General features: G+C 48.3%; 1 protein-coding gene across 1 annotated transcript in view; it reads left to right on the top strand.

The window, feature by feature from the left end:
- The window catches only part of LOC148111939 (vomeronasal type-2 receptor 26-like), a 271,952-nt gene that overhangs the window by 46,981 nt on the left and 207,321 nt on the right, over nt 1-17,650 (top strand). The gene's annotated exons all lie outside the window — the stretch shown is intronic.

Below are 17,650 nucleotides of genomic sequence, written 5' to 3' on the forward strand. Positions count from 1 at the left end.
CTACACACACGGGGGGAAACACGCTGGATCTGGTTTTTGTCTCTGGACAGTGGTTGAGTGATCTTGAGATAGGGGATATAGTCACCGAGCCCTTGTCATGGTCGGATCACTCTCTCCTTCGTCTCGACCTTCGAACCGCTACACCCCGCCGCAGGGAGGCGGAGCCGGTAAGATGGTTCCGCCCCAGGCGCCTGATGGAACCTGACAGGTTCCAGATGGAGCTTGGGCCATTCCCTGAGGCTCTGGCACACGCCCCAACTGGAGACCTAGTGGCCGCCTGGGATAGGGCGGCCGCTGGAGCTCTGGACCGGGTCGTGCCTTTGCGGCCTCTGACCCGGCGCTGATCTCATTTAGCTCCTTGGTTTACCGAGGAGCTGAGGGAGTTGAAGCGCCGGAAAAGACGCCTAGAGAGCAGTTGGAGGGCCAGCCGTTCCGAATCGGACCGGACACTGGTAAGATCTCATATTAGGACTTACCTAGTGGCGATAAAAGCAGCGAAATGTAGCTATTTTGCTGCTCTTATTGCGTCATCAGATAATCGCCCGGCCGCCCTGTTCAGGGTGACCCGCTCCCTGCTCCACCAGGAAGCGCGGGAGGACCCCTTGGAGGGTAGAGCCGAGGATTTTGTTCAATATCTGTATGACAAAATCACTCAGATTCGGGAAGATCTGGACTCCGACTGGGTAGTCTCAGGAGGAGGGACAGGGGCAGGTCTTGAGAATGTTATCTGGGATGAGTTTGATCCTGTGACCCCTGAGGATGTGGACAGGATTCTGGGTAGACTGAACGCGACCACTTGTTTATTGGACCCGTGTCCCTCCTGGTTAGTGCTGGCTTCTCGGGAGGTGACACGAGGCTGGTTCCAGGGGATTATAAATGCTTCGTTGGGTGAGGGTGTCTTTCCTGCCGCCTTGAAAGAGGCGGTGGTGAGGCCTCTCCTCAAGAAGCCATCCCTGGACCCGGCAATGTTGGTAAATTATCGTCTGGTCTCCAACCTTCGTTTTGTGGCGAAGGTTGTTGAGAGTGTGGTCGCGAAACAGCTCCCCCAGCACCTGGATGAAACAACGTATCTGGATCCGTTCCAGTCGGGTTTCAGGCCCGGGTACAGCACGGAAACGGCATTGGTCGCGTTGGTTGATGATCTCTGGAGGGCTCGGGACAGGGGGTGCTCCTCTGTCCTGGTCCTGTTAGATCTCTCAGCGGCTTTTGATACCATCGACCATGGTATCATGCTGCACCGGTTGGAAGAGTTAGGAGTGGGAGGCACTGTGTTACAGTGGTTCTCCTCCTTTCTCTCTGACCGGTCGCAGTCTGTGTTGACAGGGGGACAGAGGTCGACCCCGAGGCCCCTCATATGTGGGGTGCCGCAAGGGTCGGTCCTCTCGCCTCTCCTGTTCAACATTTATGTAAAGCCGCTGGGCGAGATCATCCGTGGTTTCGGGGTGGAGTACCATCAGTACGCTGATGACACCCAGCTGTACATCTCCACCCCGGATCACCCCAACGATGCCCTTGAAGTGATGTCCCGGTGCCTGGAGGCCGTACGGATCTGGATGGGGAGGAACAGGCTCAGGCTCAACCCATCCAAGACTGAGTGGCTGTGGTTTCCGACGTCCCGGTATAGTCAGTTGATGCCATCTCTGACTATTGGGGGCGAATCACTGGCCCCCACGGAGAGGGCTCGCAACTTGGGCGTCCTCCTGGATTCACGGCTGTCTTTAGAAGAGCACTTGACGGCCGTGACCGGGAGGATTTTTTATCAGGTTCGCCTGCTTCGTCAGTTGCGTCCCTTTCTGGATCGGGACTCGTTACGCACAGTCACTCATGCCCTCGTCACCTCCCGCCTGGACTATTGTAATGCTCTCTACATGGGGCTCCCCTTGAGGAGCACCCGGAGGCTCCAACTGGCGCAGAGTGCGGCCGCGCGGGTGGTAATGGGAGCGTCATGGCGCTCCCATGTGACACCTCTCCTGCGCGAGCTGCACTGGCTCCCGGTGGTTTTTGGGGACCGCTTCAAGGTTTTGGTTACCACCTTTAAAGCGCTCCATGGCTTAGGACCTGGTTATTTACGGGACCGCCTACTACCACCAATAGCCTCCCACCGGCCAGTACGCTCTCATAGAGAGGGACTCCTCCGGGTGCCATCAGCCAAACAATGTCGGCTGGCGACCCCTAGGGGGAGAGCCTTCTCTGTGGGGGCACCTACCGTCTGGAATGAGCTCCCCCCAGAGATACGGAGGATCCCGGATCTGCGCACCTTCCGCCGCGCTGTGAAGACTCTTTTATTCCATCAAGCAGGCTTGGCCTAATCTCCTCCCTCTTTTAATACATAAATTTTAAATCTGTTCTTAAATTATTGGGGTGTTTTAATTTGTCTGGGCCAAAAAATGATTTAATTCGATTTTAACTGGTTTTTTAAATTTTTGTATTTATGTATCTTATTGCTTGGCTGTTCACCGCCCTGAGTCCTTCGGGAGTAGGGCGGTATACAAATTAAATAAATAAAAATAAATAAATAAATAAACAGAGAAATATGATGGAGAAAATGGATGGCCCTCAAAATGGAGCTCAGCCTGTTGGCCCTGTGTGGAAATTGGGATCGTAGAAACACCCAGGAGCATAGAAGAGTCCAAAGGCAGATGCATGAATAAATGTGATAAATATATTTATTCATATAACGAAGCATATTAACTATATACAAAGGCTGTCTTAATATTCATTAGGTTAGGGGGCACACAGCGTGTGTGACTACCCTGATCAAAGATCATGTCTCATGGAGAACAAACGTAAAAGAGAGCATGGTGGAAAGGTTAGAGGGGGTTTTATACTCAGTGTAAGCCCCTCCTTTCCACATAGGGGTGGGGGCACTTTCTGCCTCCACTAGTGTCTGTATGATACATGTGCCAATGGCTTGTAAATACTTGACAGTTCCCCTCCTTGCGAGCTAATGGCATGCAAACATACAAATGCAATGCACAACAGATTTTACCCTGTGAGACATAACTTTTTACACAGATCTTTGTGCCTATCTGCTGGTAGAGGTTTTGTGAAAATATCAGCTGTTTGATATTTGGTCTGACAATGTGATAAAGATATAAACCCCATCTCTACTAGTTGCCTAACATTTTGATAGCGGATATCAATATGTCTGGACCTTTTTCCCACCGCATAGGCTTTGGCAATGCCTATGGCCCCGGTGTTGTCTTCTATAATTTGGATGGGCAAAGTCGATGGTGTCCAGATGCTAGAAATTAAGGCATCAAACCATATCAGATCGTTCCCTGCCTCTGATAAGCATGCATATTCGGCCTCAGCGGTGGACCCCGAAACAAATTTCTGTTGCCCCACATGCCAATGGATGGGTGCCTCATTTAATAGTACCAAGAAGCCCGAAGTACTCCTACGTGTCTTGGTATCTCCGGCCCAGTCCGCATCCACGAAGCATTTTAATTGGGCCTTGTCTCTATTCTCAGGTTCCAAGCAAAGCACATAATCTGCTGTGGTCTTGAGATACCTTAATAGCTTTTTAATGGCCAACCAGTGGAACTGGGTAGGATTGTCTGGATAGCAGGTTTACAGCCAGGGCAATATCTGGATGGCTCCAGTTACTTATATATAGTAATGAGCCGACCACTGACCTAAATAGAGTATTATTTTGGAACTCTGGGCTATCCTTGTGTGCCAATCCATAATAGTCGGTCTGCATTGGGATAGCCGTTGGCTTGCTATCTTCCATTTTACATTTCACCAAGAGTTCCTCTATCTTCTCCTTTTGGGAGAGAGCAAAACCTTTTGGTGTAGTGATGATTTGTACGCCTAGGTACTTGTCCACATATCCTAAAGACTTTAGAGTGAACTTTTTTTGTAGGGTCCTGGCAAATATAATACATCCCCCCTTGTCAGGCCCTATATATAAAAGGTCATCAACATACACTAGGACTTTCTCGAGCCCCCCTTCGGTATCCCTTGTGAAGGTACATTTATCAGCTGGAGATGGATGGAAACCCAGTGATTTGAGAGTTTTAGTCAGGCATTTGTACCACAGTCTGCCTGATTGTTTGAGGCCGTACAAACTTTTCTTCAGAAGCCAGGTGTGGCCTTCCTGCTGCTGGAATCCGGGGGCACCTCTGACGTAAATTTCTTGTTTTAGATGTGTGTGTAAATAAGCAGTTTGCACAATGAATTGAAAAATGTGTTCCCCATGTGCTGCTGCAGTGACCAAAGCAGTCCTCACACTTTCCGCTCTCACGGTGGGGGAGTATGTTTCATCAAAGTCCTGCAAGTAGCGCTGTGCGTAGCCTTGTGCTACCAGCCGGGCCTTATTGAGGAGTTTGTTGTTGGGCATTGGCTTGACCTTGTAGACCCAACGGGTGCCAATTGCTTTCCTCTTTTTGGGGACTTACATGGGGATGAAAACTTTTAATTTTTTGAGACTGTCCATTTCCCGCTCCATTGCCACCCTCCACCTGCGCTGTTCTTCCTCGGGAAGCTGGAGGACATCTATGTACGTTTTAGGGGCCATGGTAACGCTGTTGACTGAGGCAACACAGCCAATGTCCAACCTTTTGGGTGGCACCCCTTTATTGGAGCGTTTTGATCATCTGGGAAATTGCCACTCACCATCATCATTGTCATCCGGAGCATCGGTGTCAGAATTGGAGCTGCCGGAGGTATCTTTCCAATCAAAATGGGGCGGGCCTCTGTCCCAGGCGCTGTGAAGATATGGTCGTTTAGGTGAGGCAGGAGGTGTGAAGTCACCTAGGGAGTCCTTGTCTGAATCGTCAGAGTCAGGTAGGGATTCATCACCATCTGGATCTTCGCTGGTCAGTTGTTTGGAGTTTGTTGGTTCATCCTCTTCAGGTGGTGCTGCTTGTTCAGTGTTGCTTCTAATAGGGGAATAACCGGGTTCATTGGAATGAATTTTTGACCAATTTGACCCCTCCTCAAAGGAAGCTGATCTAGAGACAATGACAAGGTTATTTTTGTCTACAAACCTAGAGGCCTTGCTGCCGGTTGCATAACCTATAAATCTGAGCCTCCTTGATGCCTTACCCCCATTTCTTCTGAGGTGCTTGGGAATATGGACCCAGGCATAGGAATCAAAAATTCTCAGGTGTGAGAGGCTAGGTTTCCTTCCATGGACTAGGAAGTATGGGGTTTGGTCAATGGCACTACTCCACATCCTGTTGACTAGATAATTAGCCATTTTGACCGCTTCTGCCCAAAAAACTTGGCTCATGTCGGCATCTGCAAGTAGGCACTTCATGACATTCTGCAGCACGCCATTTCTCCTTTCTACAATGCCATTCTCCGAAGGCGTTTGAGGCAATGATTTAAAATGGAGGATACCTCTCTCCTTCATCCACTTTTCAAAAGTCCTGGATGTAAACTCAGTTCCCCTACCTGAGCTATGCACACCTTGTGTTGCGTTTGGATCTGGTTGTAAAGATATTTGAAATTGGTAAAGACTTCAGTTTTGTCCTTTAAAATAAATACATGGCCATAACGAGAGTAATAATCTACTACTGTTAAAAAATAATGCCCCTTGCCAAGGGAGGGTCTAAAAGGACCAACCAAATCCATGTGTACCAGCTGATAAGGGTACCTTGCACGACGGGAAGAGACCTTAGGTATAGCAGCAGTTTTAGATTTTGCTGCCTTACAGATGGCACATTCCAAATAGGTATTACAATTCTTTATCTTAAGCCCATCAGAAAAATCTTGCATTTTCTTAATAACCGGGAAGCTGGCATAGCTGAGCCTGCGGTGTAATATATGAGCACAATCCAAATGTAAAGGTTTACCCATGCATACTTTGTCAACCTTATGTATCTTACCATTACAAGCCTTGGTCTGTTTAGTAATGAGAGTAGGCACTGGATTAATGGTCACCTTAGAGTTCCTCAGGGTTGGCTGAGGAGTTGTGAGCTTAATGGGCTCAGCCTTAATGGTTTTGGATGTCCTAGGAACTGGTTTAAAAGCTTCATTGGTTTTAGGTCCAGGGTCCTTGAGTTTGGACAACCTGGGGGCTGGCACAGAAGCTTTCTGCTCTATCTGGGCGTTAGCTCCCTGAGCCCTCTTGTTAGGTTTCTTGTGCCTTTTGACCTTTGCTTTTGGGGGAAAATAAGTCAAATTGTTGATTTTTACAATATCGCCAACAACACCCCCACATTTGAAAACATAACCTCCACCCTTCTCAAAAACCAGTTTTACATTTTTATCCTCAGTCAATTTTAAGATACTTAAAAGGTTGTTCTTGACTGAGGGAACATACAGTGCCCCTGTGACATCTCCTATACCAGGCACATTGATCACGCCTTCCCCAGTTACCTCTGCCTTGTTCCCAGTGGCAACTTTTACTGAGGACTTGAGTGGGTGTAAAACCTTAAATCATTGCTTCGTGTTGGCTATATGCATTGATGCACCTGAATCAAGAAGCCACAGCCCCTCAGCATCCTGTACCTGGGAGGTGTGATTGTCACTAGTGACACTACAGAATTGGTATCCTTTATGACCACCTCCCCCTCTTCCACGGCCTCTTTTATTTTTATTGTGCTTAAGTCCAGCCGTGTTGGCCCTAGAGCGAGGGCACTCCCTTTTAAAGTGACCTTGCATGCCACAGTCAAAGCAGGTGGGAAGGGTATTAATCCTTTCACTTGTGTCCTGGCGCCTCCTCTGAGGCCTAGGCCTGTGATATGCCTCCTTCATTTCTTGTTGTTCCTCATCTCTGCGCCTTAAATCTTCCTCAATAAAGCGGCCAGAAAAGTATTCTATATTTCTTTGTTCCCTAGAAACCCCTTCTAGAGAAATAATAAAGGGACTCCAGGATTTGTCTAGGAAGTTCAACATCACACTAATTAAAGTGGATTCAGAAACAGGCTCCCCCCTCTGTATAAGCTCATCCCTCATGGCTTTAAGTGTTGCCAAATGTTCCCCCATTTTGACACCAGGTTTGAATTTATAATTGTGGAAAATTCTTGACAATCTGCTGGTTGCAGCCATATTGTCACTATGGAACAAATTATATAGGGCAGTCCAAACTTCCTGAGCTGTGAGGCCGTCTGAAAGACTGGCATACAGAGCTGTGTCTATAGAACTTAACAGGGTTGTGTAAGCTCTTTTATGCAGGAACTCAATTTCAGGGCTCCAAGGTAAAGGATGTGGTCTTTTGATCATGTCCAGAGTATTTTCTCTTAAGAGAATTATCTCAATCTCTTTACACCATTTTTTAAAATTCTGACCACTTAAATGTAATTTTTCAAAATTATTTGGCAAAGTTACAAAATTATTGCCATTAAACTGCATGGGGAGTTGTTCAAATGGCTGAAAAGAGCCTGTTGTGAATGGCATTGGGATCCCTAAGCCTGGGATCGATTGCTTAGGTCTGGCTCCTTTTTGTACTCCTTCTGTAGTCCTTCAGCAACTGGGCACATGCAGGAAATGGAGCATGCTCCATAAGTTCCAGGGCAGCGACCAGGGCCTCTATGGCCTCTTTGATGTTTGTCTTGGCAGGCGGGGCCTGGCAAGGGGCTTGTGGGTTCGAAGTGGTCCTCTGGGCCGCTGGAATGCTGAACTGACTGGCTGGCGTTGTAGGCCTGGGCTGTGGAGCTGGGGATGGCCCGGCTCGTGGTTCTGGCAAAGTGCCCAGGGGAGCCGCCATCTTGGAGGAAGTTGCCTACGGAAGTGGCCTGGCGGCCATTTTGTTTGGCGGGAAACTTGGGGGGAGTCTCTCTGGCGGCAGGCGCCATCTTGGAGAGATCAGGCAGGGGAGTCCTTACTGGGATGGCAGGCATCTCTGGTGCTGCCTTCTCAGGCCTCTTTCTGGCTGCTGCCCTTGTCTTCAGGAGGAAAATGAGCACTGCTCGGCACTCCTCTTCTGACATCTCAGCCACTTGCCTGTCCAGGCTTTCATCTTGTCCTTCTGCCCCCTCTTCGTCAGTGCTGAAGAAGCCTTCTCCAACATTGCCTGGCTCAGCCCCTGGGATCTTGTGCTGTATCTGGGTGGCCTCTGGCTGCCAGGGTGTAGCTGGATGGAAACCCCCTTCAATGTTTTCCATCGTTGATTCAGTCTGGGGCTGCTGTGAAGTTCTCCTCCGTTGAAGGCCTCTGGTCACAACAGGAGAGCTTCTCTCACAGGTTATTTTGGAGGGCATCTTGCCTTTTCAGCAGCTCCTGGAGTGGAGTTCTGCTACCATTCCCTCTGCTACCATTCTATGAAAATTGGGATTGTAGAAACACCCAGGAGCATAGAAGAGTCCAAAGGCAGATGCATGAATAAATGTGATAAATGTATTTATTCATATAACAAAGCATATTAACTATATACAAAGGCTGTCTTAATATTCATTAGGATAGGGGGCACACAGCGTGTGTGACTACCCTGATCAAAGATCATGTCTCATGGAGAACAAACGTAAAAGAGAGCATGGTGGAAAGGTTAGAGGGGGATTTATACTCAGTGTAAGCCCCTCCTTTCCACATAGGGGTGGGGGCACTTTCTGCCTCCACTAGTGTCTGTATGACACATGTGCCAATGGCTTGTAAATACTTGACACCCTGATCCAAGCCCTTGTTTGAGAGGGAGGTTTGGGCTCAATGGAGCCATGAGAAGAAGGATCTATGCTTACCAAGGGGGAAGGGAAAGATGCATATTTGAACCCTTATTATTCAGTGTAGATATGAATGACTTACTAGGAGTAATGAAGAATAAAAAAAACAGATCATAAATAAATGTTATTTCATTCTTTGACAAAAATGACTAAATTAGTGAACCAGTGAAAATGCAGTGCATGTAGTATACAGTACTTGGATTTCAGAAAGGCTTTGACAAAGTAAACCACAACCTATTTCTTGGTAAGCTGAAAATATGTGGGAAAGACAGCATCAGCCGCAGATGGAGTCAGCCTGTGGTCCTCAATGGAACTACATCTGCATGGAGGGAAACAAGCAGTGGGGGACCCCAAGGTTCCATTTTAGGCCCAGTACTCTTCAACGTCTTCATGAATGATTTGGATGAGGAGAGAAATGGGGAAATCATCAAATTTGAAGACAACACTAAAGTGGCAGGAATAGCCAACACCCCAGAAGATAGGCTCAAGATCCAGATGGATCTAGGTAGACTTGAACCCTGGGCCTATCTAACAAAACGAAATTGAATGTAGAGAAAAGTAAGGTTTTATACTTAGGCTAGAAAAACCAAATGTCCACTTACAGATGAGGTGAAACCTGCCTGACATTAAGCAAGATCTGAGGCAGAGGGGAGGGGGAATGGGGGGAGGGGGAAACCTTCATGGATGCAGGAGCAGAAAGAAAGCCTCATGATTGCCCAGGCTATGCAACTTCTGAGAGATGCAGATGAAAACCGCCGAAGCTGGGAGAGGTATGTTTACCCAACTGGGAAGGGGGGAGACCACCCCAGGGATGAACCAGAGACCACTGCTTGTGGGGGAGAGGAAGAGCAAGTTGGGGAAGGAACATCTCAAGCCTCCAGAGCTCAGGAGAGAGATGCAGCAGCCCAAGGGGCCCCGGCAGTACAGGCTCCACCCCAGAGGCAGAGAAAGCCCAAGATTTCCCCCATCTCAGAAAAGTTCGGAGGAGATCCGAAGACCTTGGGGTTTTTCCTGACCCAAGTGTGGAACCATATTCAGGACTGGGGGGAGGACTTCTTGTCGGATGCGGCACGAGTGAGGTGCGTTACCAAAGCCCTAGAAGGAGTAGCAGCTGAATGGATGGTGGACCTTCACAATGACAACTCCCCCCTGCTGAGAAATTACAACCAATTTATGAGAGCCCTCAGAACACATTTTGAGGACCCCTTGGCCGAGCGAAAGGTGAGAATCAGAATGAAGGGCATTTGCCAGGGCCAGAGATCGGTGGCGGAGTACACCCAGGAGTTCCGCGAGCTGGCACCCTTCATGAGAGGGTAGTCAGAAGTGGCCCTATTAGAGAGTTATAAAGATGGGTTGAATGAGGACATCTACAAAGATTGCCGGGCGCGGGGGGTCCCCGAAGATCTGCAGAGCTGGTACGTAGCGGCAGCAGACATGGAGATCGACCTGGCCCGAAGCCGGATCCGTGGTGGCCGCACTTGGGATCAGCCATCCTCCTCATTCCACAAGGGGGCACCAAAGGCAGCAGTGGGGAAGACAGGGCCCAAGCCAAAATCTTTTTTTTTTAAATAATCTTTATTAATTATTTACAAATAAAAAAACATATAAACAACACAATACATAGAGACAACCACAAAAAAGGACTGACTGGGGGTCATAACATCCCCCAGATACCTATTCATAGTTACATCCCGGTAAATCTTTTTGTTCAGATAACATTGACTATTTTGAATACCAGACGCTATCAAATTATAACTAAGTATTTAATACTCTATTGTTTACTCTGTTTGTCCTCTTCTTTAACCATGTATACCAGCGTTCCCAATTACTGTAATATATGGATTCTTTTTTCTCTCTCAAATTAAATACGTTAATTTGTTCAATTCGGCACAATTCAATATCTTATTTATTATAAGTTGATCTGTGTGTTTGTATTTTTCCATTGCTGGGCAAGTGCCATTCTCGCTGCTGTTGTAATATGGATAAATAAGTGCCAATCTTGTTTGCCCACGTCTTTTTGTTTGATTCCGAGTAAGTAAGCATCTGGAGTTAGGGGAAACTTTGCACCTGTAATCTCATTCATCCATTTTTGAATCTTTTCCCAAAATTTCCTGATCTGAGGGCAGGTCCACCACTGGTGAAAAAAAGTACCCCTGGCCAAATTACACTTCCAACATTTGTCCGAAGTTTCAGGGAACATTTTAGCTATCCTAGCTGGTGGGAGGTACCACCTATAAATCATTTTGTAAAAGTTCTCCTTAAATGCCGCTGATAGTGTCAATTTCATTGATCTATTCCATATTCCCTGCCATTCTTCAAGTTGCATCGGTTTTCCTAAGTTTCTCCCCCAGGCTATCATCGTATCCTTTACTATCTCCTTGGCTATAAAGCTTGATAGTAAAAGATTATAGGTCTTAGATATAAATTGTCAGCATTGCAAACTGCATTTGCTTCAATGCTGCCATAGGAGGAGAAGAAGGGGGCATTTGACTTTTCACCTACTTATTTTCTCTAGAGGCAACATCTCCTGGGAGACGAGAGGGAGAGGGGACATTCCTTTGAGCTGAGATAGTAGAGCACTGACAGAGTGACTTGGAAGATGGCCAATGGAAAGCACAGACGGGGAAAAAGGAAAGGGAGGGTTTCACGCCAGGAAATTAGTCTTGGCACCAAATGAGTTAGGGAAAGATCGTTGTGCTCAATAAATGATGATTTTTATCAAAGACTGTACATTTGAAATGCGACTTATTTATTTATTTATTTTATTATTTTACTCCCAAAGGACTCAGGGTGGTGAACAGCCATGAAGTAAAACACATATATACAAAAAATTTAAAATCGAATAAAATGAATTAAATAATTTGGCTGAATTTAAAATACCCAGTAATTTAAAACAAATTAAAATTTACACTTAAAAGGGAGAAGATTTAGGCCAGGCCAGCTTGATTTTGCTGCTTTTATCGCCACTAGGTAATTCCTAATATGAGATCTTACCAGTGTCTGGTCTGATTCAGAAAGACTAGCCCTCCAACTGCTCTCTAGGCGTCTTTTCTGGCGCTTCATCTCCCTCAGCTCCTCGGTGAACCAAGGAGCCAGGCGAGATCGGCGATGTTGAGACAACATCGGCAGCCTGGCACTTCGCTTTACTGAGGGGACCTTGCAAACCATGTCTGAACGAAGCAGAGAGCTGGGAGAAACCGATTGCTGGGGAGAGACAGCAACTGCCACCCAGTCAGATGCCTGTTTCATGCACCCCATCGGAGAGGATGAGATAACCCTGGAGAATCCTGAAAAGCCCTGATGGTCAATTGGCATCAGGAAGAAAGATGGCTGGGATGAGAGAACCAGAGGAGTCACCCTCAACCGTGGCAACCGAAAACCGGGGTGGAAACTGGAACTAGAAGCCCTTGCTGACCAGGGGGGACTGACCGAAACTCCACTAAGGGAGGACTATCTGAAGAGGCATATAACCCAATTGGTGATGGAAACTTTGGAAAATCTCAATATCCGAAGGGGGCCAGAAGAACAACCAAAGGGCGCGGAAAGGGCAGCAGTCGCGGATGATGCCACAGGAGGCACCCCTCTCCTGGAGCCTACCTATCAAGCAGATGGCGCAGCAGCAGTGGGAGAAAACCCAGAAAACCCTCCCCCCCAGGCAGCAGCGCCCATTCCCAACCAGCCCTGACTCCCGCAACTGGAAAGAGAAACTCCCCCCCTTGGAGTGAAGTTTGATGGGAATCCACAACAATTAGGTTCCTTTGTGGCACATGTGCTAACCTACATGCAAGAGTACGGGTGTGATTTCCAAACCCAAGGATCCCGAGTGCGAGTTGTGACCCTAGCCCTAGAGGGTGCTGCCGCCAGATGGATGGTGACCCTACATAACGCCAACGCCCCAGAACTGCGGGATTTCAACCATTTCATGATGGCCCTGCGACACCGGTTTAGGACCCACTAGCAGACCGCAAAGCCCGGGACCGCATTAAGGTGGTGAAACAGGGACAACGGCCAGTAGCAGAGTATACTGAAGAATTCCGGGACCTCGCGTGTTGTGTGCAATGGCCAGAAGATATTTTGGTGAGCTGCTTCAAGGACGGGCTGAGTGATGATCTATACAATGCCTGCGTGGCCCGAGGGGCACCGAATCACCTACATGAATGGTACGTCACTGCCGAAGAAGCTGAGATCGATATGGCCAGAAACCAGTATTGAGGGGGGAGAGCATGGAAGAAATCCTCACCCCAATGGAAGCAAGATCCCCATAAATCACAAACCACATTTTCTCCGAGATTTTCAGCCTGTTTCAAGTGTGGAAAAGAGGAGCACCAAGCTGCAGAGTGTCATTCACAAACACCCGCCCGGAACCACCCACTGGAGGAGGGCCCTGCAAAACTGGGTCGGCGTGGGAAGGAGACTGCCCTGAGGAGCAAGGAGACCGTAGAATTCCCATCCCCTCCCCTCTTTGGGGAGGAAACCCTGGCATCTGAACAGGAGGAATCACACTCGTTTGGAAGCGATCCAGATGATCAACCACTGGTAAGCAAACCAATTAAACCGCTTACACTCCCCTTAAGACTATTTATCCCAAACCAGAACAGGGAGATAAATATCTCCACTCTAGTGGACTCAGGGTGCACCCGTTGTTTGATCAGCCCATCCCTAGTAGGGAAGTTAGGGATTAACGTAAAAAAGCTGAAAAAACCCATCGCTTTCTGCCAACTAGATGGGTCAATAGCAGGAGGAGAGCCAGCTTCTTTTGCTACCGAGCCTCTACATATAGGCATCAGAAGCCACAAGGAAAGGCTTACCTTTATAGTGGCACCTGGCATGGAATGGCCGTTGGTTCTGGGCCTTGCATGGCTGAAAAAATGGAACCCAAAAATCAATTGGAAACAAGGCATCATAAAATTTCAGAGGAATGTGACTTTTGCTGAGAATCCACATAAAGGAACTGAGGGGGCAGAGGATCGAGAAACAGCCATGCCTGGTCACGCCATACCAACTGAGGGCATACCCATAGAGTACAAGGATTTGGCTGAGGTTTTTAGCGAAAAAGCCTCAGATGAGCTCCCCTCCCCCCACTGCACCACTGACTGCAATAGAAATCTTACCTGGCGCAAAACTCCCTAAACCCAAGATTTACAGCATGTCACCGAGGGAGTTGGAAGAGCTGAGAACATTTATTGAGAAAAACCTAGCAAGGGGTTTCATCAAGCCAGCCCAGCCAAAAATTGCAGCTCCAGTGCTCTTTAGAGAGAAAAAAGATGGCTCAAAACGTCTCTGCATTGACTTTCGGACCCTAAATGTGATCAGTGTGGAGAACATGTATCCCCTCCCCTTTATGAAAGATATGCTAGCACACCTCGCTAAAGGGAAATTTTTTTCAAAGCTGGACTTAAGGGAGGCTTACTACCATGTCAGAATTAAGGAGGGGGATGAGTGGAAAACAGCATTTAACACCCTCCCCCTTGGCTGCTACCAATTCAAGGTGCTCCCCTTTGGGTTGCAAGGAGCCCCTGCAGTGTTTATGCAGTTAATAAATGAAGTGCTGCATCAGCATTTATATAAAGGGGTCCTGGTCTATTTGGATGACATTTTAATCTATACCGAGACCAAAGCAGAACATGTAAAACTAGTCAGGGCGGTTTTAAACAAAGTCCGCTCTGCCAAACTTTATGCCAAACTTTCCAAATGTGAATTCCACCAAGAGAAGATTGACTATTTGGGATACTGCATTTCACACCAGGGGGTTGAGATGGATCCTCTAAAAGTGCAGGCTGTACTTGATTGGGAGCCTCCATGCATGCATAAACAGCTACAGAGCTTCTTGGGTTTTGCCAACTTTTACCGCCAGTTTATCCCTGCTTTCACTCAGATTGCCCTCCCCATCACCAAGCTCTTAAAAACAAAGGGGGAGGACAATCCTAAACCAAAACAGCCATTGAACTGGACTATGGAATGCCAGGCGGCATTTGAAAAACTTAAATGGCTGTTCTCAGCAGAACCAATTCTAAAACACCCAGACACGGAGAAACCATTTGTCATACAAACAGATGCCAGCGATGTGGCAATAGGAGCGGTCCTGCTTCAGAAGAATGAGCAAGACCAACTACAACCCTGCGCTTACACATCCAAAAAGTTGAATGAAACTGAGCAAAGGTGGGCCATTTGGGAGAAAGAGGCTTATGCAGTTCGTTGGGCGTTGTTAACCTGGTGGCACTTCCTAGAAGGCAGTAAGACCCCTTTTGAAGTCTGGACTGATCATAAAAATCTAGAAGCCCTAAAGACCCCAAGGAAACTCTCCCCAAAACAAGTACGATGGGCTCAGTATTTAAAACGGTTTGATTTTACTCTAAAATACCTCCTGGGGGGGGGACTTTCTGATGGATGTGCTATCCAGAAAACCGCAATACAATAGTGCAAAGTCAGACGTAATCAAACCCATTGTGCAATTGATGGTACAGTGGTCTAAGCACCCTGTTTTTAACACAGCTGCCTGCAATTACTGCTGGTTCGAATCTCTCCAAGGCTTAAGGTTGACTCAGCCTTCCATCCTTTCTAAGGTAGGTGAAATGAGGACCCAGTTTGTGGGGGCAATAAGCTGACTTTGTATAAATATACAAAAGTATGAAGGCTATTGCTGAGCACATTGTAAGCCGCCCTGAGTCTCCGGAGAAGGGCGGCATATAAATCAAATTAAAAAAACAACAACAACAACAAAAAGAAAAAACAATCAACTAGCCGCTAAAGTAGTCACCAGATCCCAGGCAAAACAAGAGACATTGATGGGCAATGACACCACCCATACTTTTAAACAAGCATTGGCCACTGATGAATGGTTTTTGAACAACAAATCCAGCTGTCTGATGAAAGAAGACTTGGCTTGAGTGGGAGGGAAGTTGTATGTCTCTGCAAGCCAAAGACTATGCTTAATGGTACGGTGCCATGACTCCAAATTAGCTGGACATTTTGGGTTTGTGAAAACTTTACACCTGATTAAAAGACAATTTTGGTGGCCATCACTAAAAAAGGACATAGAAAGCTATGTAGCTAGCTGCCCCATTTGTGCAGCAGCAAAAAGACGCCAGGGGAAATCCCCAGGTCTATTGCAGAAGGTAGCTGATCCTTCAGCGCCTTGGAGAGAGATCGCTATGGATTTCATTGTGGAATTGCCAAACAGTGAGGGAAATACTGTTATTTGGGTTGTGACAGACCTATTTTCAAAACAGGCACATTTTATACCCTGCCAAAAGATCCCAACTGCTAAAAGTTTAGCCGAATTATTCCTAATACACATTTATCGACTTCATGGTGCTCCACAAAGGATCATCTCCGACAGAGGGGCTCAATTCACCTCCAACTTTTGGAGGGCGTTTTTGGGCTTACTTGGTACTGGCCAGGGGTTGAGCATATCCTTTCATCCGTGTACTAATGGTAATTCTGAAATTTTGAACTCAGTGCTAGAACAATATTTAAGATGTTTCATTAATTTTCAACAGGATAACTGGACCGAACTTTTGCCTTTTGCTGAAGTTGCGTTTAATAATGCTGTACATTCAAGCACTGGTTTTACCCCTTTTAGAGTAGCGACAGGCCAGGATTTCAGCCCCATGCCTGAACTGAACCATCTGCGCATGCGCCAAATTGGCGGCAGTAAGAAGATTGCGTTGCGAGTAAGCTGAAGATCGGACAATGGGGGGCCCTTTGGGGGATGGCATGAACATCACCACCCCTAGCCCCAGTTAGGGGACCCCACCCAGCGGGGGAAGGTCTTTTTCTTCCCCCGAAACACCAGTGGCTGGGTATGTGGAGCTCCGGGAGTGCCGGGAGCGCCGGGGGAGAGACGGCCTAGCCTCCGGATCAACAGGAGCCTCCCAGTGTCGGAGGAAGTGGTGGCCAGGGTGGCGGCTGCGATGGCGGCTGCGACGGCAGCGCAGGGACCTGGCGAACCCCTCGGATCTCCCCCGAACATTTTGGAGACCTGGGGGTGTGGAGGGGGGGAAGATTCTGCTGGGATCCTGGTGAGGCTGATGCAGTGGCTGGCGGCGGCGGGCAATGGTGGCTGTAACCAAGACGCCGGATCAACAGGAGCCTCCCGGTGTCGGAGAAAGCGGTGGCCAGGGTGGCGGCGGCGATGCCGGCTGCGATGGCAGCTGTGATGGTAGCGCAGGGACCTGGCGACCCCCTCGGATCCCCCCCAAACATTTTGGAGACCTGGGGATGTGGATGGGGGGAAAAGATTCTGCTGGGATCCTGGTGTGGCTGGCGCGGTGGCCAGCGGCGGTGGGCAATGGCGGCCACAACCGTGATGTCGATATGAGGAACTGGAGGTGGAGGCTCGTGGTGGAGGCAGAGGCCAACAGAGGCCGATAGAGGCTGACAGAGGAAGTCTGTGTGGGAACTCTACCTCAGAAGGTTTGGGCTGGGAAGCAGGACTTTAACACCGGTCCTGCATTGACTCTGGAGACCTGAGATTGAAGCCATGAAGGGTGGAGGGTGGAAGAGATATGGGGTCAGAGGGGGCTGGAGGTCGATCGGTTTCTGGTCCCCTTGGATGTTCCCCCCCTTGCCCTCCCCCTCTCCCTCTCCCGCCCTGATTATGTGGCAAATACTGGAGCGTGTGACGGGTGTATCATCGACCTGGCCTCTGGGAGAAAAAAAAAAGGACTGTCATCCACCCCCCTGCCTCCGGACAATCTGTCTTTCTCCCCCGGGGGAGTGGTACCTGCTGAATGGTGTATCTTTTTACAACTTGACCCCTAGTGGGAGAAGATGTAGGACAGCCATTATGAGATCAGTGAGGAAGTAGCCATGTCAGATGGGCCGGGTCATCAATTTTTTACATCAGCCAGGCAGCCGCCATGAGACGACAGCTTGGACATTGCCCTCAGGACTATGTGGAACTGCCTGGAGACTCCTCCTACTGCTGTGAGAGGGCAGTGGAGTCCACTGGAAATAATGGACTGTTACACTACCATAGATCATCGGTCCCCCTGCCATCCTTCACTTACCGCCCAACTGAATGACATATACCGCAGCCG

The sequence above is a fragment of the Pantherophis guttatus genome, chromosome 15 (assembly GCF_059756535.1).
Source record: "Pantherophis guttatus breed Tessera chromosome 15, ASM5975653v1, whole genome shotgun sequence".
In the NCBI taxonomy this organism is placed as follows: Eukaryota; Metazoa; Chordata; class Lepidosauria; order Squamata; family Colubridae; genus Pantherophis; species Pantherophis guttatus.